General features: G+C 43.6%; 1 protein-coding gene across 1 annotated transcript in view; it reads right to left on the reverse strand.

The window, feature by feature from the left end:
- Positions 1–22,903, reverse strand: part of OLFM3 (olfactomedin 3) — a 193,420-nt gene that overhangs the window by 130,195 nt on the left and 40,322 nt on the right. The gene's annotated exons all lie outside the window — the stretch shown is intronic.

The following is a 22,903-nucleotide window of genomic DNA, read 5'->3' on the forward strand; positions in this document are numbered from 1 at the left end:
ATTTTTTGTGCTCCATTTTACGATAGGCAGAATTTAGTCCAAGTCTAGAAAGTGTTACTTGGCCCGCATTCATAATTAAATTACCCAATTTTCTTAGAAGTTTTATAAACTGATTTTGTGACAAGAAAAAAAAAAAGAACATAAAAACAACATATGTTATAACTACATATCCAATTTCCTGAGGGATCTCTGTTCCTCCCTATATTCTGTCTCTGTTAACTGATAACTATTGCCTAAACTAGTTCTTACATACCTCCCTAAATTGGGCGTTATAGAAGCAAGATAGTTGGATGGGCCCGGAGGTGCTGTCACCAGTTACGCAGCTTTTATTATTGGCAACACCCATTATGCAGAGTCCTAATCCATGTTTACAGCACAAAAGTCTAATGATGCCCTATGGTGCTCAAAAACAATTCTCTAGTGTCCCTGGAAGAGGAATACCAGGGAACAAAATAAGGACGGATGGACAGGCCCCTGAAATCAGGACTGTTGGGGAACCTTGGGGAACAAAAATGTTCACTTTTTTATGGATATCTCATTGCTTAACTTTATACTTTTAATATCTTTTTTTACTTACCTATATATAAGATTTCATTAAACAAAGAAAATTCATTTATACAATAGTAAAATTGGATTTCAAGATCAGAGACAACATGGGTTTACTTCAGGGAGATCATGCCAAACTAATCTTATTGATTTTTTTGATTGGATAACTAAAATTATAGATCAGGGTGGTGCAGTAGACATTGCTTACCTAGATTTCAGTAAGGCTTTTGACACTGTTGCACATAGAAGGCTTATCAATAAACTGCAATCTTTAAGTTTGGATTCCAATATTGTTGAATGGGTGAGGCAGTGGCTGAGTGACAGGCAACAGAGGGTTGTAGTCAATGGAGTATATTCGAAGCTTAGCTTGTCACCAGTGGGGTACCTCAGGGATCTGTACTTGGACCCATTCTCTTTAATATTTTTATTAGTGATATTGAAGAAGGCCTTGCTGGTAAGGTATGTCTTTTTGCTGATGATACTAAGATATGTAACAGGGTTGATGTTCCAGGAGGGATGATTTAGGTAAACTAGAAAAATGGTCAGAGTTGTGGCAACTGACATTTAATGTGGATAAGTGCAAGAAAATGCATCTTGGACGTAAAAACCCAAGGGCAGAGTACAGAATATTTGATAGAGTCCTAACCTCAACATCTGAGGAAAGGGATTTAGGCGTGATTATTTCTGATGACTTAAAGGTAGGCAGACAATGTAATAGAACAGCAGGAAATGCTAGCAGAATGCTTGGTTGTATAGGGAGAGGTATTAGCAGTAGAAAGAGGGAAGTGCTCATGCCATTGTACAGAACACTGGTGAGACCTCACTTGGAGTATTGTACGCAGTACTGGAGACCATATCTTCAGAAGGATATTGATACCTTAGAGAGAGTTCAGAGAAGGGCTACTAAACTGGTTCATGGATTGCAGGATAAAACGTACCAGGAAAGGTTAAAGCATCTTAATATGTATAGCTTGGAGGAAAGACGAGACAGGGGGGATATGATAGAAACATTTAAATACATAAAGGGAATCAACACAGTAAAGGAGGAGACTATATTTAAAAGAAGAAAAACTACCACAACAAGAGGACATAGTCTTAAATTAGAGGGACAAAGGTTTAAAAATATATATCAGGAAGTATTACTTCACTGAGAGGGTAGTGGATGCATGGAATAGCCTTCCAGCTGACGTGGTAGAGGTTAACACAGTAAAGGAGTTTAAACATGCGTGGGATAGGCATAAGGCTATCCCAACTATAAGATAAGGCCAGAGACTAATGAAAGTATTTAGAAAATTGGGCAGACTAGATGGGCCGAATGGTTCTTATCTGCCGTCACATTCTATGTTTCTATGTTTCTATGTATAAAGGTAGGAGAGGAACACCAGTGACTATATAAAGCCAAAATGTTCTCACCCCTTAATGTTGCAAGGGTTGGCACATAAAGCAAAAGTACTGCGTAATGAATGAGGGTGGAAAGAAGAATACAAATGAGGGAAAGAAACTTGTAGGATGGTGAGATTGTCTAACTGTTTACGATAGGGTGTTATACCTTTAATACTAAATGTCTTTCTGCGTTGCTTAGTATGCATGTATGCCTTTACAACGGAACCATTTTTACCTTACCAAAAATAATTAGAAACTGTAAAAGTAAATAACCGTGCTATGAGATGTGGTAAAATAAAACCAGACATTGAAAAGCACAAAAACACTAATGTGCTAATATCAATGGGTCAATGCATGATACAGCAATACGATAAACAAATGAGCACATAAAAATCACTACATGGAAAATTACACTAGTTTCTCGGCCATAGAGCTAAGAAGAATATCTCTCTGTTAGAAAATGGCATGGATTGCTAATGAAAGATAAAGCTTTTCTTTGCCAGTATTACAGTAACATTTAAAGCACCATAACCACTATATCACCACAGGCATGAACAGCCCATTTCAATAGGGTCTGCAGCAGGAAACACTTCCCCTATGTTATTTTTAATATTATGTAATGCGAATATCTATTAAAATGTTGAGTGAATGTGTGGTGTGTGTGTATGTCTTGAGTAGGTGTAGAGTGAAAGTAAGTGTTGTTGGGTGTGTGTTGTGGCTTTCTGGGTATTATGTATAAGACTGGCTGTGTGAAATGTGTGTATAGCCGTGAGGTATGTGTGAATGCAAGTGGATTACTGTGAGTGGTATATGTAGCTGTTGAGTAGCTGTTAGTAAAAGGTTTGGGCCGTTGTGAGTGATGTGTGTGAAGTGTCGATGGCTGTGAGTGATGTGTATTGCTGTGTTTGTGTAGCTGTGAGTAATGCGTGTGGCTGTGTGTGAGTAGTCGTCAAGGCTGCCCTGAGAGATAAAACAAAAAAATGTATCACTCTTTTTTTTGAGAAAATTGCTATCTTTTTTTCTGATATTGTCTTTTTTGTGACACTGTAGTAGGCATCAATGTTATAGACAAATCAAGCTGCAGTGATTATGGTGTTATACATATGTGCGTGCAACAGGTGTGCAAGGTGTGCTTATGCACGGTCTCCCTGACCTGGCCTATGCCCTCCCCAGAAACTAAGTCATTGCGTGTGTTAATATATATAATCAGCACATTATTTAATAAAAAAACAATACCTATGTAAATCCTTATTGAAGGGGCAGTAAAATAACTACAGTAAAAATCACAGGGTAATGGAGTTCATTATATGTGTGATGAAAATGGTGAGAAACATGTATTCAAATGGTTAGGTTATGCTGCACCGGTATATATGTTATGAGGAAATTAAAGGATTAAAGGAAAAATAAAAATCTAAAAGTGCCAATTTTATGACAAAGTCTCTTTGAAAGATATAGCAGCTTAAAAACAAACAAAAACAAAAACCAAAAAAACAAAAATCGCACTTGCAAAACATAGAAAAACTAATTAAATGTTATTCATGGATTAAAATTGATCAAGATTAAGTTTAACTTTCAATCTAAAACATTCTGCACTAGACCTCATTACGAATGATTTTGAAGTTTCTCTGAAATGTCTTGCTGAGAATCATGGGAGTTATATTTGCAACAGACATCTGCTTGTTCTTCTGTAAAATTATAATGATACATTTTTAAGCATTCTACATTTATTTTGTCATGTACAACAGATATTGTTGTTGTATGGTACAATAAGTTGGTCTTCGTTTGTTCCATCTGGCTAACTGATTCCTAAACAGTTACAAATTCCTGGCAGGTTTCTAGCTGTTCTGGAGCTAAGCCAGCTCAATATCACATCTCCAGTCCTACAGGACCCTATGTCAGTCGCTCTGGCAGTCCCACCACTCTATGTGTCTATTGTGTATGCATGAACGGCTCCATAAAAATGAGCATCTCACCACCTGTTCTAGACTTAGAGCGCGTACTTCATAGAAGCTTGTCAAAGTAATCAAATTATTAGAGACAGCCATCATTAACCAATACACTGCCGATGCACAGAAACTCTGGAATTGATGGGGTGAAACTCTTTAATGGGTTAAATCGATTTCATGTGTTTCTTTTCCTTGTGATGGTCTATGGATTGACTCATGCATTAAAAGTTAAATAAGAAAGGTAGTATTCTGTGACTCCTTAATCAGCAGGATAGAAACACCTAATCTTCCGTGACACAGACTTGCAGAAAGACGAATACACAGAGGTGCTATTTATCCAGCTATTTAAGTGCATCAGAATTGCAAAGTTTATTTCACAGAATCGGAATTTAATGGGTCAATGTGTTTGGCTGGAACAACCCAACCAATTACATTTACTTATTTAGCTCTAACGGTAAGGAACTACATTTGTTTTGCCGACTTTGCTGATTTTAATTTCCCATTTCAATTTGCTGAAGATGAATGTTTGCGTATTACCATGCTAGATATGGCAAGCAGGAAAAACCATTGTCCAACAAAAGTTATAGAAAATAATCCAATCATGTCCAAGCATATTTAGGAGTGTTGGGAACCACTAAACTGGTATTATTTTGACAGTAATCACTGGCTACTTATAGTCTAGAGAACTGTCAAAAGGGCTTGGTTTTCCTGAGGACTGGTACTGCCTTTGGAACATATAGTGGTTTGGCAATTTTATCTCACAATATCCCCCACGTAGTATTGTAACTTAGCCAAACATATTTTCTTCACCCCCCTTCAAAATTATGATTTCTTCTCCCCCCCTCCCTCCCCGCAACCAAGTTTTCTCTCTTACTCAGGCAGTGACAATTCCTTGTCACCTCTGACATTCCTCGTCAGCCATATTACTCGGCCACACTGTTAACATTTGCTCTCTCACATTCCTTGACAGAGATTCTCCCTCATCAACAGCCATCCTTCGTCTCCAGAAACCTTTCCTCCTTCACGCCATTCATAATTCAATAGGTTTATGTTACAACCATTACTGGGAATATTTTAGTTCTTACTTTAGATTTAAACTGATAGGGACAAGAAGAGGAAGTCTCACCCATAAGAGAGGTAAAGAAAAAGTATAGTTTTGGGGTGGTGACAGTCATGACGAATGGGAAACTGCATCCCATTCAGCCACCAAGAACAAAGTTCTTTCCACTGAAAGGAAATTGCCAAACCCAGAGTCTGTAGTTTCTAGATTTTAAATATAGTAACACAAATTAGATCCAATAAAGCTACATTTATCAAAAGATACATTTGTTGATAATTGTAAATCAATATATTCTTTACATTGTGACAATGATCCAATTTTCATAGTTGAACCCAAGATATTCAACTGCTAGGAACACAATGAGCTGACTTTTCACAATAGGCCATGTGCATGCAGGCATGTAGATGTAATCACAAGTGATGTTTAGCTTTACAGCAATTAGAGGGAATTCATTGTTTTGCAGTCAATAAAATGTGATAAACAGACCATTTGTTTGAAATGCTGCAATGCTTATTTGATGTGGAGCATCGTATCAGTACCAAAGCTTTTTTTAAGTAGCTCGCAGTGAGAATTATTTGTACCTTGTTGTACATCAGCCAGAGAATCACAGTTGTGAGGAAGATCTACCTAGTGCTCTGGGAAATCATCTGTCTTCCAGATGTTAATGGAATAGAAAAAAATAAAATAAAATAAAAAATCAGATGTTTAAAGAAAAGCGAATTTCTGATTTGCAATCACTGCTGTACTTTCAAATGTACAGCCGTCAAACAGGCCTTCAAAATAATTCTGTCTAGCTGAAAGGAGACATTTTTCATTAAAAAGTATAGGGAGAATATATTATAAGACTAAACTCACAAGTCATTTCTAATATCCACACATAATGTGCTACTGCCTATTAAAATGAACACTTGCCCATGTGTTCCAAAATATTGCAGAGAAATACAACAGTATTTAATAGTGCAAATAAAATGAATATGTATAAAACACACAAAACGTGCCCTCAAATCTCAGATTATATTTTAAAGTTTGATATATTTTTACATGTATTAAAGTATAATAAACTATATTATCTATGTATTTATCATGTCTGTTTCTAGAGCAATTATGTGTATTCACTTCAATTATTGTATATTAGAACAGCACTAAAATATGTTGTTTTTGTTTTTTTGTACAAATAAGGGAACATATCTTTTGCTGTTTTGTTTTTATTGTATAAACATATTACATACATATTTACTCGATTCTCACCGTTAAATTATATTGTAAGATATGTACAAATCCTTTTGCATCCTTCTTCTATGTAAAATTGGCCATCTTCAATGTCAACCATTGTAATTATTGCTTAGGAGTAATTTATAAAATGCTTAACTTTCAGCCGCAAATCGTTCCACATTCATCCAAAATATTCAGGTCAATGTAGATCCTCCAATTTAAATTTGCTGATCCGAAATGTCAACATGCAAAATAAAGCCCAGCGCTCACTACACCTGGTCGTCAGCAATGACTATGGTACACGAGCCCCAATACATACAACAAAATCCCCATGAAACTAGAGGTTTGTTTAGCATAATTTCAATAACCATTCAAGTATAAGCTTGCCTGCCAAGTCATGTCAAAACCTCTGAAATAAGTCCTACACTAACAATTTATCTTGTTGCTGGCAACTAAATGGCAAAATCTCTGAGACAGAAAGGGGTGTTTTTCTAAACCTCTACACACTGATTAACCCTTAATAGGAAACACATGAGAGTGCGCAAGGGACTTTTATCTTTGATGCAAAATGTAACATATTTGTAACATTGTAATTGTAACAAATTTATCCCGATTCCTGCTGCTCCTCTTTTTTTAAAGCTATTAAAAAATAAATACATTGGAGAATGTGATTGTGTCCAAAAAAAGCTGTGCTATGACAAAACTCATAAAACTAATTAATAACATAAACGGTTATAAATGGAACAGCCAAGAGTATTTTAATGGATCAATACTAGGCATTTGTATAGTTTCTGCACATTTTGACATCACTGGCAAACTATTCTAACTAGCAGATACTTCATGGGTGCCGTTTTGAATCCATTGCTGATCTGAGATATAATATATTATACAAATACAGACTATTGTGACTTTTTATGAGATCAAACTGGATTAAACTGATTGGCTGATTGGTGAGTTAGCCAATCAATGTAGTTCGGGTTGGACGATACCGACTGAACATGTGGAAGGTTACTCCTGTATTATCAATGTGATATGGAAGGTCCTTGGGTCCTGGGAGGGACCTGGATTTATATCAAACTATTCCTACTTGGTTTCATGTTAAATTGGATTATGGTTCAATGGCTCTCTAGGCAACATAACCATGTGATCAAACATTTCTTTTTGTATAATACAGGAAAGTATCACTTATCTGAAAATCTACATTTGGTAAATACAAGCTCACATTTAAAAATAAGTCAATATAAGGTTAATACTCCTGATAAGTGACATTTCCCTTTCAAATAAGATGGATGTCTAAAATCAAGCAATGTTTAACAAAAAACAAACCAAAGCAAATATTTAAAAATCAAACAAAACTAACCGAGATATTTTTTTTCCCAACACTATATGTTTGCCAAAAGTGATGTCGCGAACATAAAATTTTCAGTTCCCGAACGGCGAACGCGAACTTCCGCAAATGTTCGTGAACGGGCACACCGGGCGAACCGCCATAGACTTCAATAGGCAGGCAAATTTTAAAACCCACAGGGACTCTTTCTGGCCACAATAGTGATGGACAAGTTGTTTCAAGGGGGACTAACACCTGGACTGTGGCATGCCGGAGGGGGATCCATGGCAAAATTACATAGTTGATGCAGAGTCTGGTTTTAATCCATAAAGGGCATAAATCACCTAACATTCCTAAATTGCTTGGAATAACGTGCTTTAAAACATCAGGTATGATATTGTATCTATCAGGTAGTGTAAGGGTTACGCCCGCTTCACAGTGACAGACCAAACTCCCCGTTTAACGCACCGCAAACAACCGCAAACAGTCCATTTGCACAACCGCAAACTCCCCATTTGCACAATTGAAGGTCTCTCTTCCTCCACTCAGCCACGTACAACACCAAGGGTCCCCGAAAGGTGACAAGCCCCCTGGGACACCTGCTGTGTTTGGTCTTCCACCTCCTCAAAGCCACCTTCCTCCTCTGACTCCTCTTCTTCAGACTCCTCTCTCTGCGTTGCCTCTCTCTGCGTTATTATAAGGTGTGTTAAGTAGTACTATTCCTATCAGTTTAATCCCCGTTATGTCCCCTATCAGGGGACGTGTATATAAGGCATTGATTTTAGGAACCGGGAGATGGAAAAAGATGCTTGGTCGGTCCTCCGACTTCAAATTTGGGGCACTGCGCGTGCAATCTAATGTGCCACCAGATAGGAGTGGTGTGTTAAGTAGTACTATTCTTATCAGTTTAATCCTAATGTCACGACTACTAGTGTGGTCCAGCACGCAGAAACTATGTAAACATATACATAGGCAAGAAAAGGAAAATAAAAGGACAGAGCGTAAACAGGACCTTAGAATGGTCGGACTAATACGCTAGAGACAGAGAATGGTCAAAGGGAAAGCCGAGGTCAAGGAAGCCAGAAAATACACAATACCGTTTACACAAGCCAAGTCAGTAAAACCAGAATTCAGAATAACCAGGGAAAAGCCTAGATCAGGATACCAGGAAATCAGATTCACAATGATAAAGCACTCTCAGGAAACTAGGAACGGGAAACCACGACAAAGAAAGGTACTGGGGTGAGCTAGGGATTTAAATATCATGCGGCGGGCCGGCAGCCGCGACACCCTGTTACGTACCCTCATCAAGCCTTTTTTGGACGAATGTATCGCCCACTGTCAGTCCCTTTGGGATCCATCCCTCATTCATCTTAATAAAGGTGAGGTAATCTAGAGTTTTTTGACCTAGGCAACTTCTCTTCTCAGTGACAATACCTCCTGCTGCACTGAAGGTCCTTTCTGACAGGACACTTGAAGCGGGCAGGCCAGAAGTTCTATCGCAAATTGGGATAGCTCAGGCCACAGGTCAAGCCTCCACACCCAGTAGTCAAGGGGTTCATCGCTCCTCAGAGTGTCGATATCTGCAGTTAAGGCGAGGTAGTGATTTAGGGGTGATTATTTCTGATGACTTAAAGGTAGGCAGACAATGTAATAGAGCAGCAGGAAATGCTAGCAGAATGCTTGGTTGTATAGGGAGAGGTATTAGCAGTAGAAAGAGGGAAGTGCTCATGCCATTGTACAGAACACTGGTGAGACCTCACTTGGAGTACTGTACACAGTACTGGAGACCCTATCTTCAGAAGGATATTGATACCTTAGAGAGAGTTCAAAGAAGGGCTACTAAACTGGTTCATGGATTGCAGGATAAAACTTACCAGGAAAGGTTAAAGGATCTTAACATGTATAGCTTGGAGGAAAGACGAGACAGGGGGGATATGATAGAAACATTTAAATACATAAAGGGAATCAACACAGTAAAGGAGGAGACTATATTTAAAAGAAGAAAAACTACCACAACAAGAGGACATAGTCTTAAATTAGAGGGACAAAGGTTTAAAAATAATATCAGGAAGTATTACTTTACTGAGAGGGTAGTGGATGCATGGAATAGCCTTCCAGCTGAAGTGGTAGAGGTTAACACAGTAAAGGAGTTTAAGCATGCGTGGGATAGGCATAAGGCTATCCTAACTATAAGATAAGGCCAGGGACTAATGAAAGTATTTAGAAAACTGGGCAGACTAGATGGGCCGAATGGTTCTTATCTGCCGTCACATTCTATGTTTCTATGTTTCTATGTAGTCTGCTACCTGTCGGTCGAGTCGTTCTCTGAGGGTGGACCCCGAAGGGCTGTGGCGATGCGTAGGACTTAAAAAGCTCCGCATGTCCTCCATCAACAACACGTCTGTAAAGCGTCCTGTCCTTGCCGGCGTGGTTGTGGGAGGAGGAGGATTACTTTCACCTCTTCCCCTGTTAGATTCCCGTTGTGCTGTGACATCACCCTTATACACTGTGTAAATCATACTTTTTAATTGATTTTGGAACTGCTGCATCCTTTCCGACTTGCTGTAATTTGGTAACATTTCAGGCACTTTCTGCTTATATCGGGGGTCTAGTAGCGTGGACACCCAGTACAGGTCGTTCTCCTTCAGCCTTTTTATACGAGGGTCCCTCAACAGGCACGACAGCATGAAAGACCCCATTTGCACAAGGTTGGATGCCGAGCTACTCATGTCCTGTTCCTCATCCTCAGTGATCTCTCTGAAGGTATGTTCTTCCCCCCAGCCACGTACAACACCACGGGTACCAGATAGGTGACAACAAGCACCCTGGGATGCCTGTTGTGGTTGGTCTTCCTCCTCCTCCTCAAAGCCATAGTCCTCCTCTGACTCTTCTTCCTCACAATCCTCTTCCAGCGTTGCCGCAGGTAAAGCAAGCGATGTTTATAAGGTTTTTTCTGGTGGTGATGGTGACCACAACTCTTCCTCTTCACGCTGATCTCTAGCCTGATCCAGCACTCTTCGCAGGGCACGCTCCAGGAAGAAAACAAATAGTATGATGTCGCTGATGGTGCCTTCGGTGCAACTGACTAGGTTTGTCACCTCCTCAAAAGGACGCATGAGCCTACAGGCATTGCGTATGAGCGTCCAGTAACGTGGCAAAAAAATTCCCAGCTCCACAGAGGCTGTCCTAGCACCCCGGTCATAAAAATACTCGTTAACAACTTTTTCTTGTTGGAGCAGGCGGTCGAACATTATGAGTGTTGAATTCCAACGTGTTGGGCTGTCGCAAATCAAGCGCCTCACTGGCATGTTGTTTCGCCGCTGGATATCGGAAAAGTGCGCCATGCCGTGTAGGAACTCCTGAAATGGCCACACACCTTGACCTGCTTCAGGACGTCCTGTAAGCCTGGGTACTTATGCACAAAGCGTTGTACGATCAGATTACACACATGTGCCATGCACGGCACATGTGTCAACTTGCCCAAATGCAATGCCGCCAACAAATTTCTTCCGTTGTCACAAACCACTTTGCCGATCTCCAGTTGGTGCAGAGTCAGCCACTGATCCACCTGTGAATTCAGGGCGGACAGGAGTGCTGGTCCGGTGTGACTCTCTGCTTTCAGGCAAGTCAACCCCAAGATGGCGTGACACTGCCGTATCCGGGATGTGGAACAGTACCTGGGGAGCTGGGGGGGGGGGGTGCCGTTGATGTGGAGCAAGACGCAGCAGCAGAAGAGGACTCAGCCGAGGAGGTTATGGAAGAGGATGGAGTAGGAGGAGTAGAGGAGGTGGCAGCAGGCCTGCCTGCAAGTCGTGGCGGTGTCACCAACTCCTCTGCAGAGCCCCGCATTCCATGCTTGGCAGCCGTCAGCAGGTTTACCCAATGCGCAGTGTAGGTGATATACCTGCCCTGACCATGCTTTGCAGACCAGGTATCAGTGGTCAGATGGACCCTTGCCCCAACACTGTGTGCCAGACATGCCATTACTTCCTTTTGCACACTCAAGTACAGGTTGGGGATTGCCTTTTGTGCAAAGAAATTTTGGCCGGCTACCTTCCACTGCGGTGTCCCAATAGCTACACATTTTTTGAATGCCTCAGACTCCACCAGCTTGTCTGGTAAAAGCTGGCGGGCTAAGAGTTCAGTCAAGCCAGCTGTCAGACGCCAGGCAAGGGGGTGACTTTGTGACATTGGCTTCTTACGCTCAAACATGTCCTTGACAGACACCTGACTGTGGGCAGATGAGCAGGAACTGCTCAAGGCGAGAGACGGAGGGATGGTTGAGAGGGGGCAAGGAGGACAGCAGTGGTTAACGTGGCTGAAGATGCTGGACCAGGAGGAGGATGGCGGCTTTGAGTTTGTGTGCTGCTTGTACTCATGTGTTGATCACATAGGCGTTTGTGATGTGCGAGCATGTGCCTTCGCAAAGCAGTTGTACCTAGGTGGGTGTTGGACTTCCCACGACTCAGTTTCTTTTGGCACAGGTTGCAAATGGCATTGCTGTTGTCAGAGGCAGACACACAAAAAAATTGACACACTGCTGAGCTCTGCAATGACGGCATTCTGGTAGTGGCAACAGCATGCCTTGATTGGCGTGCTGTCTGGCTGACCCCGGGTGCCGATGCATGCTGTCTGACTGTGCCACTAGCTCCTTGCGACGACCTCCCCCTTCTTCCAACTCGTCTCCTTCTCCTCCTCTCTGTCTCCCCATCTGAACTTTCCCCCTGTTCTTCTTCTCTTCTAGCAGGCACCCACGTGACATCCACGGACGCATCGTCATCATCAACCGCTTTACTTGTATCTCACAACTCAGCAAAGGAAGCGCAGCGGGTACAACATCATCATCATCACACCGTACGTGTGTAATGCTGCCAGAGTCAATGAACTGACACTGCCCTTAGGGAGGGGCAGTGTCTTATACCTTGTTAATAAGGTATCAGATTCAGCTGGAGAGTTACTGACAGGTCTGAGCCAGGTGAAGTCCAGCCCCCTAGTGCTGCAGGCAATTCAAGAATAAACGGGAGTTATCCAAAGTCCTGAAATGGCTCAGAGGTAAGAGAGCAGGTCCAGAATTGCAGAGTACATAGGTTCAAATCCCTCTTTGGGCAATAAAGAGGCGACCCTGTCTGGCAGTCTGGAGGTCCCGGTGAGAACCCTGACACACTGTTATCTACATCCTCTGGCAATAATGGTTGCGCATCACTCATTTCTTCCAACTGATGTGTAAATAACTCCTCTAACAGATCAAGTGAAGTGGCTGTGGTGCTAGTGTTGGTGGTGGCGGCAGGCGGGCGAGTGGTAACTTGAGAGGTGCCCGAAGCTAAGCTGGAGGAGGATGGTGTGTCAAGGTTCCGAGCAGAAGCTGTAGAAGATTGGGTGTCCTGTGTTAGCCAGTCAACTATGTCCTCAGAACTTTTCAAGTTCAGGGTATGTGGCTTCTGAACACTGGGCATTATTCTAGGGCCAAAGGGAATCACAGCACCATGACCACGACGGCCCCTGCCTGTCATTTTTTTTTCGATTAGTGGTACTATGCGTGAAAGCTACTGTGACAACAGATATGAGTGGCACTGGTGTGACACTGTGCCCTGGCAGGCCCTGAAACGCACACTCGTGAAGGAAACTGACTGCTATTATATTACAGTCCAAAAAGTTCAGTTTTTTTTAAATGCAAGCTATTGGGACACCAGTGAGTGAGTGGTGGCACTGGGCAGGCCCTGAAACGCACACTTGTGAAGGAAACTGACTGCTATTATATTACAGTCCAAAAAGTTTAGTTTTTTTAAAATGCAACCTATTGGGACACCAGTGAGTGAGTGGTGGCACTGGGCAGGCCCTGAAACGCACACGCGTGAAGGAAACTGACTGCTATTATATTACAGTCAAAAAAGTTTTGTTTTTTTTTAAATGCAAGCTATTGTGACACCAGTGAGTGAGTGGTGGCACTGGGCAGGCCCTAAAACGCACACTAGTGAAGGAAACTGACTGCTATTATATTACAGTCAAAAAAGTTTATTTTTTTTTTTAAATGCAAGCTATTGTGACACCAGTGAGTGAGTGGTGGCACTGGGCAGGCCCTGAAACGCACACTAGTGAAGGAAACTGGCTGCTATTATATTACAGTCAAAAAAGTTTTTTTTTTTAAATGCAAGCTATTGTGACACTAGTGAGTGAGTGGTGGCACTGGGCAGGCCCTGAAACGCACACTCGTGAAGGAAACTGCTATTATATTACAGTCAAAAAAGTTTAGTTTTTTTTTAAATGCAAGCTATTGTGACACCAGATATGAGTGAGGGGTGGCACTGGGCAGGCCCCGAAATGCACACTAGTGAAGGAAACTGACTGCTATTATATTACAGTCCCCATTTTTTTTTTTTGGTTAAATGCAAGCTATTGTGACACCAGATATGAGTGGTGGCACTGGGCAAGTGGGCACAGTATACGCTGTGAGCCTGACACACACGCTGGCAGACAACTAACTGCTATTCAATCTATTACAGTCCCAATTTTTTTTTTTTAAATGTACACTACTGTTACACCAGATATGAGTTGCACTGGTGTGACACTGTGCCCTGGCAGGCCCTGAAATGCACACGCGTGAAGGAAACTGACTGCTATTATATTACAGTCCAAAAAGTTTAGTTTTTTTTAAATGCAAGCTACTGTGACACCAGTGAGTGAGTGGTGGCACTGGGCAAGTGGGCACAGGCTGGCAGGCAGGTAACTGCAATTACATTACACAGAAAAAAAAGCAGACTGATGTTCTAGCCATAAAAAGGGCTTTTTTGGGGTGCTGTCCTTACAGCAGAGATCACATGAGTCCTTCAGGACTGTAGTGGACACTGAATACACTAGCCTAGCTATCAATTTCCCTATCAAATCAACAGCAGCTACACTGTCCCTCCTCTCACTAAGAATGCAGCTTCACAATGAATGTAAAATGGATGCTGTCCAGGAGGTGGGAGGGTCTGGGAGGGAGGGTCTGCTGCTGGTTGACTGGAATGTGTCTGCTGACTGTGAGGTACAGGGTCAAAGTTTACTCAATGATGACGAATAGGGGTGGACCGAACAGCGCATGTGTTCGCCATCCGTGGCGAACGCGAATAAGCGATGTTCGCCAGGAACTATTCGCCAGCAAACAGTTCGGGACATCACTATTTGCCAATAATCTCTTAAAGGCTAGAAATGGCTTATCATAACAATCCTAAACTACACTAACCATGATCCACTGCCAACATTTAGCATTTCTGGAAATGTTGTATCACATTTGACATTCGTGAGAAATGCAGTTCTCAAATGTTGGGGTGCCGTGGTTAACAGTCTACAGCATTAATGTTCTGTTTTCTTATTAATTCACCATAATTAATTACCTGTTGAAAAACGTCCATCAGTCTCAGACTTCCCTAATGCCTGGCTATCAATATTATGAAAATGTTTTTGAGAAATAGACTTATCATTGCTTTGGTAAATTATAATATCAATCAATATTTATCCCCAGACACACATTTAAATCTACAAAGTAAGGCTTGGATCGCTTAAATAATTTTGTGTCTTGGATGTGTACAGACAAGATGTATTGAAATAGCTTGTAACATGAAAGTCAATAGGTGATATATACATCACTCTGTTTGAGGAAGCATTGGCTAAGACATTCTGAGCTCATATTAACAAAATGTTAACATGACATAGTTTGAAACACAGAAACATGGAACACAATGGCACATGAGAATCCCTTCACCCATAAAATTAAAGTAAACGTTTTAGTTCTTAGAGTATTACTATTACAAATATATAAGGAGATCATGGAGGAATATCAACTGGGGAACAGATTAAAGTGATATTAATTGATGATGGGGGTGGAGACAGGATCAAGCGTTAAAGTACAAGTGCAGGAAGTCTCCAAAAATATATTTCTGTTTTTTTAAAGGTGCATTATATGCACCAAGACCACTTCATCTCATTGAAGTGGTCTGGGTGCAGGGACCCTGGTCCATTAACCCTAGAATGTTAATTATTATATTGTTTATTATTATAGTTTATATTGCACAGTTCACTCATCCTCTGGTGGCTGTCTCTCAGACAGATACTGGAGGCGCTTCCTGGGTGAAACGATGGTGGACATCCTCACACTTAGCATGAGGATGTCCAGCATCTTTAAAGCCTATAGGAATGCATTGATTCAATACTCTCCCTAATAAGCATGTGGTGCTTGCTGCACATTCACATTAGGTCCCCCCCACTGCTGATGTCTTGGGAGTAGGACTCCGATCCAGCACAGATGGAGAGTTGTTGCTGGAATCAGGTAAGTTTATTAAATGTTTTTTAAACTTTTCATGTTGGGGCAGTGGGGGGGGAGCTGGAGCAACACTATAGTGTAAGGAATCCAGTTTTGTATTTCTAACACTATAGTGTTCCTTTAAGTGTTTATGGGCATGTCGGTAAGATAAGTCAACATACAATGTGTGCAAACTGCATGTGCCCTTGTTTTTTACGTGTTATATATGTAATATGTTTATGTGCTACAGTCATGTATGACAATCAGGAAGGATGTTAAACAGTAGGACTATCAATACAGAGAAGCAGATACTAAAACTGTGTTCTATTTCATCTCTATGACATGCATGTTTGTCCCACAGATGGGATTTGGTGAGGGTGAGCACAAGGCTGTATGCAGAAAATGAAGATAGAATTAGAAGCAGATCTGGAAACATGTATCATGTTATCACAGTACCAGAAAATAAGAATAAAGGGCATTATCAAAGCAAATCTGGTAAATCTCTGTACATATACATCCGTACTGTGTCACAACCGATATGGCAGAACTTACAGGAATGCTAGTATGCCATAGGCCTATCTCCAGATTTCACCAAGATAGTAATAAGAGCAAATGTGAGAATTGGACTCTACCTGATACAGGTAAGGAGAAAAAAAAAATCACATCACATATGCTCTGTCTGGAAGACGTGTGTATGAATATACAAGATATCTGCATACGTAAGAGATTTGTACTGGTAGCTTGTGTTAGTTGTGTCTGTCTTCTCGTTTATATGTGTGTGCCCTTTGTCATATGTTTTTATATGTGTGACATCTATGTCAGATACACAAAAATATCTTCCCACACGAGAGGAGTTATCCTGTTAAACATGTCTTCAATTAATTAGTAATTGAGGTGAAAAGTGGCTCTTACATTCCCTAAAGTTAGTTTAGGACTACATAGACAGACAGATAGGATAGATACATGTTATTGAAACTCAAAATATGTTGCACCTAGAATAAGTGTGTTCATGTTGCTAAAGTAGATCCATGTCTTTGAAAAGAGCACAACATTATACATGCAGTTACACAATTGGTGCAACCGTTTGGTGAATAAACCCAGAGGTGCTTCCATCCAAAGTAAATTTAGGAAAGATAAGTGTAAATCCAGTGACCTTCATACAGCTATTTCTATAATTACGGATCACCGAGAAGCTCTCCGAAGGCAAAATATCCTTTTTTCTTTCTTCACAAGTAGCTTCTCACAGCTATTAAACTGTTTAGGAAAAATGCTCATTACACTTTTTTTTCCATGATAGACGAGAAGAGTAATGATATTATAAATAGCTAGAAAAACAACAACACATTTTGTCTGCTTAGTTTAATAGATATAAAGCGCCAGGTGCATCGAGAAGTGCCATTAAGGTACTGTCAGCCAAGCTTGAAACAAACTTGGAAAGCCTTTAAAGAGGCAATTAATTTGGCAATTTTATTCTGCTCCTGATAGATTATTTTGTATATGCATTTGGAACAGAATTTGGAAGTGAGCTCGAGGGAGGTAAAGTTGCTGTGTCTATGGTTCCTGATACCATTAAAATCACAGCAAAACTCAGCAAGGTGAGCTGGCAACTTTGTGAGTCCAAGGTCACAGAGAAAGATTATTTTTTTGTCACGGTAGGCATGAGTACAATGTATTTTGGCTGTTCTTTAGCGTGGCATCTATTAAACAAATATTAAAGAAATAAAAATATTGTTTTGTAGTAATACCAGCTTTAAAAATAAAAACTGCCAGTTCTAGGAGTGACAATGACGCATCATTCCCCACAGGTTTTCTAGACCTTACTAGCTTAGTATACTGAGTTCCCATCACGTACCCAAGGACACAGCCAAGTGGCTTTAAACTTCCTTGAACTGTAAATTCAGCCATGACGGTTGGCATGGCTGCCATAGACATACGCGGGAAAACAATGTATATGTTAATAGTGAGGCAGAAGTCACATAGATTAAACCGATGTCTCTTATTTTGCGTGCTAAACACCCTAATGTACTTTCTACAATCTACTGAATGAACAGTAGATTATTATGTAATGCCCGGGGAACTTCTGATTATGTTTCACACATTTCATCTAATGAAATCAACTCAGGAGACAGGACCGTTTCATTCAAACAACATAAATTAGAATGACTAAGGTCTGATAAATATAAATATTGCTACAGTTTCAGTATCCCTAGAGTAGCTATCCTGTGTTTTGTAATTGAAGGGAAAATAACCGGAACTCACTAAGAGCAGATATATTAATTAAATTGGGAGAGGAACAAGTGGTGTTACACTCAGAGCAAGAAGCATAGTCACTTTCCTCTGCCTTATAAAACTCCCTATGGCTTTAGTAACTGTAGAATTTATTTGTAATTATGCATACCACCCATCATTATAAATGGCCAAAGATGGACATTTTCATATTAACGATGTGAGAGGGGCATGGCTGTTTGTGAAAAATTTTACATGACTACAATGCAACTCAAATTTAATTTAGAAAACCAAAAAACAATGTTTTGTTGAGTTGTTACACAAACTGATTTATAAACATATATATTTATGTTTAAAGACAAATTACTGTGAGTCTTATCACTGTTGACCTCTGTTATACATACACTCAGACACACCGACACACCGACACACCGACACACCAACAATATAAAGCTCCTAGAAAGGATGATAGAAAAGAGGGACTAAGCGATTTGGACCCAAAATAGCCCCTTTTACATTCTATTAGGGAATGTATGTAAGCTATTAGTATCCCCCCACACTAATATGTGGGGAAGGTAGGAGGGGGCAATATGTCTCCCCAGTTATTAAATTAATAAGCCGCCAACACTGATGGGTGTGGGCTGGGGGGAGGAATTAGGCCACCTATGTTATTATAAAATAAATAGCCCCCCCACCTGTTGACTATGGTTGGGGCTATTTATTTTAATAAGTACCTCCTACTCGCTGACCATGGGTGGGGGCAATCCTGATTTGTTCACTCTCCATTATTCAATTTAAAGTCCCCTATACAATGCCCATTGCAATTGCTGGTCTGTTGCTAGCTTATAGTTACAGTGAGCAGCCCTTGATTCTTACTATTTAGTTGATATGCTTCCACAAGCTGCATGGCAGGTGGGGGCATAAAGGAGGTTAAAACCCTTCCTTATATTAACATGGGAATCATACAGACTTACATAAGCTTTTTAACATACTTTTCACCTTTATAAAGTGGCAGTTGGCTAGTACTTTAAATTATCAATGACTTGCAAAAAGCAAATGTCTATCCATAATTCACTAATGTGAATCCTACTGGATGCATTCAGTCCTGATTCAGTTTAAAATTAGGGATTTGTACATATTCCCCATGTAATACTATACAAAAGGTTTAGATGCACAAAAGACAGATTTTAAACCAGGCATTGAATGCTTCCAGCCAAATGATACAGATTCTGTTGGATAAACCAAATACCGATTGGAATTTGCTTTAAAAAATATAAATAATGCAATTCTGACTGGAATTTGGCCATTTTCACCAAACTGTGTACATTCAGACACAATCTTGTGTTTAATAAATAACCTTGCACGAGTTCCAATTTATATTTATTAATCATAGTGTAATGATCCTTTACATGGATCATGGGTACACAGTCTGACATTTTGTTTCTCATAGTTTATTTCTGTGCTACTTCTGACATTATTATTCAGTAATGCATGTTGCTTACTTACATATAGTGCAAACATTTTAAAACCGGTGGATTCACTCAATGTATTTAAAGTGGTTGAATACCCAGCTAAGGTTTCTGGGTTGACATTTAATATCAAAAACATTTGCTATGCATTGAGCAGTCAGGACACAGGGCCTAAGCAATCATAAGAGTCTCTTCGACATATTAATGTATAATTTACACACTAAATATGAAGCCAAATGTTATATTTAAATGATTTTTAAAAATTCTTAGACAATCCTTGGAAAAAGAACGTGCACCCTCTTTAAATTGTATGTCTTTATCAGAACATTATAATAATGATCTGTTCCTTAGCGGGTCTTAAATTTAGGTAAATGTAGCCCCATGTAGCCAAAGCGCAGCTTAAGCGGAACAGGGCCTTGACAGGGGTTAGGAGGCGGGCCTAGGAGGAACAGACAGGACATGTGGGTTATGGGATATGTGGGTTTGGCTATTTAAGGGAGGAACCATTTTGTGATGTTCACTTTTAATTTCCTACCCGGTTTAGTTTGTGTGCATCCCGGTGCTCTCTAAACTTGCTGGGTAGGGCTTTTCTCTTTTGTCTCCTCTGCAGGGCCATGGATGTCGTGGAGAAGCTTCTGGAGGGGATCAGGATAGCGGCGCGGCAACAGGGAGCGGAATGGGTGCGGGCCCAGCTGGGCCCGGTCCTGGCTGCGGCGGCCGGACGAGATGCTGGAGGTGCGCGCCCGGTGCGGGCCAGGAGGCCCCCGAGGCGTTTGAGCCCAGGTGGAGAACCGGAGGTCGGTGGCACGGGAGTGCAGGAAGCAGCTAGTGGAAGTCGCAGCAGGCCCAGGAGCTGCCTGGTCGAGGCTCCGCCTCCCAGTGTGCGGCCGGGGCTTCGGTGCAGTGACTCTAGACGGGCGGCTGCCCTGGACATCGCTGACGCACCCCCTAACATGGATGGGGCCGTGCGCGGAGCCAGACCCAAGATGGCGGCGGGACGGCCTGGTGCGGGGCCAGGCGAGGCGGGGTCAAGGCCCAGGAGGGCGCCCCCATCGGTCGTGGTGGTGGACGGCAGCACGCGGACCGGGACGGTCCAGGACGGGCCCAGCATACAGCAGGCAAGTGCAGGTGGCCCTTCCGGGGGTCCCCTTGGCGTGGTGGGCAGACGGGGAGCGCGGTCCAATTCGAGGGAGCGGGTGGTCGGAAGGGAGGGTGGGCGAGCTGCCCATGGGGAGCGGGGGTCGGACGGAGGGCCCCTAGGAGTGGTGCAGGAGGCTGCGCAGGGGTCTCGAGGAGTGCAGAGAGGGCGGGCTTCAGTGGGGAGGGTGGGGGGTTCCGCGGGCCCCACCCTCTGCGCAAGGGGCGCAGAGGGTGGGGCCCGCGGGTCCGGTAGATGTTAGGGGGGCGGTAGGTGGTAAAGGGAAAGGGAAGGCTCCGAGGTCCGGTCGGTCGGGGATAGCGGTCTCGGGGAGCGGGGTGCCAATGTCCGTGTCCGTAGAGGGCCCCGGGGGGTGTGTCCCTGGTCTGGGTGCCGTAGGAGCAGGGGTAGGTCGGGCTGAAGCGGGGGTGGGGTGCGGGGCAGAAAAGGGGGGGAGTGGGCCTAGTTCGGAGTCTGGTAGTGTTAGCCCCTCGCCAGTTAGGGTCCCGAGGGCGCGCAGAAGGAGGCCCCAGCGCAGGCGCTCCACGTCAGGGAGTTCGGCGGGGTCCGGGTCCCCCAGGTTGCATCGACGGGGGATGGCATCTAGGGGTGACAGTAGGAGTCATAGTCCGCGGGGCAGGGCTCTCCGGGCCTTTGGGGCGCATCGGCGGGATGACACCCGGCGGGAGGCTTTGGCGGTTGGCAGGCGCTCCCCGGTTCGGGACAGGAAGGTGGTGGGGGAACAGTACGCCTTGCCCAGGACTTCTTTTCCTCTTTCCAGGTCCCAGAGTCGCTCTTCGTCAGTGTTTTCCAGGCACCGGGTGGGCTCCCTGGTTGGCGGGACGTCGGCGGATGTCGCTCATCCTGGAAGGGCAGTGGCGGACAGCGCAGCCCCGGGTATCCCCGGCTCGAGGGGCTTGGCCGGTGAGTCTACTGAATCGCTACAGTCCAGTGCACTAGTACAAACACTGCAATCACTACTCCACTCGCTGGGAGCGGGGGGTGGTACACAGGGTGGCGTAGGGCAAGTGTGGGCACAAGGGGGGGGGGGGCGGGGTCCGGTGTAGGGTCCCCGGCGGCGGTTGCGGGCGGGGAGGCCGTAGCGGCTTCCAGCGTGGGTGAGGCGGGGAGCGAGAGGGCGGAGTTAACGGGTGGGTTGTCGGAGGCGGCGAGGCAGCATGCGTATGTGTCCTTCGCAGGCCCGCTGGGGGTGCACCTCAAGCAGGAGGTGAAAGACAAAATCTGGAAGGGGGAATTTTGCGGGATCTTCTCTCTTCTTCCCTTGGAGGACTTTATTGACCTCAAGGAGGAGGACAAGAAGGATGAGAAGAAGGAGGAAGAGGAAAAACGGCGGAGGTATCGCAAGATACCGAAGTCGTTCGGTAACTGGTTGAGGGCATTCTGTATCGTGGCCAGCATAATCAGGGAGAAGTCGCCGGGCTCCTGCTCGACCCTGTTTTGCTACTTGGACGGCATATGGGAGGCATACCGCACCTATGGCGGATTGGCATGGTGGCGGTATGATGAGCAGTTCCGGCAGCGGCTGGCGGAGAATCCTGGCATGAGGTGGGACCAGATGGACCTGCCTCTCTGGATGAAGCTCATGATGGCGCAGAAGGCGCAGCCCTTTCAGCACGCGGCTGGCGCTAAGGGTCAGTCATCCTCGTCGGCCGCCTCGCAGAAGGGCTTATACTGGCTCTTTAATGAGGGTCAGTGCAAGTGGGGCGCAGCCTGCCGCTTCAAGCACGAGTGCTCGGGCTGCGGTGGGGCGCATGGGCTCCAAGAAAGGAAAGTCTGGGGGGGCGGGAGCCTCTGCCGCGGTTGGCTAACCCCGGTGAGGCTAGATGCGATGGAGCCCTGGCTAAGCCGTTACGGTAACAGGGCAGACGCGGAGCTGCTTCGGGCGGGGTTTGGGCAAGGGTTTGTTATTCCTTTTAGGGAGAGGGGCGGCACGGCGTGCCCTCGTAATCTCAAGTCTGTGGCGGAGTTTCCGGAGGTGGTTCGGGAGAAGCTAGACAAGGAGGTGCGGTTAGGTAGGATGGCGGGACCTTTCTCGGCCCCGCTGCTGGAGGGCCTTAGGGTTTCTCCTCTCGGGGTGGTCCCCAAGAAAGAAACAGGGAAGTTTCAGCTTATTCACCACCTTTCCTATCCTAAGGGGGAGTCGGTGAACGACGACATTGATAGGGACTTATGCTCGGTCTCTTATGCATCGTTTGACCAGGCGGTCGAGCTGGTGAGGAGAGCCGGGCGTGGTGCGTTGATGGCCAAGGTGGATATCGAGGCCGCTTTTTGGTTGCTCCCGGTACACCCGGCGTGTC

Source organism: Pelobates fuscus, chromosome 7, assembly GCF_036172605.1.
Source record: "Pelobates fuscus isolate aPelFus1 chromosome 7, aPelFus1.pri, whole genome shotgun sequence".
Lineage (NCBI taxonomy): Eukaryota > Metazoa > Chordata > Amphibia > Anura > Pelobatidae > Pelobates > Pelobates fuscus.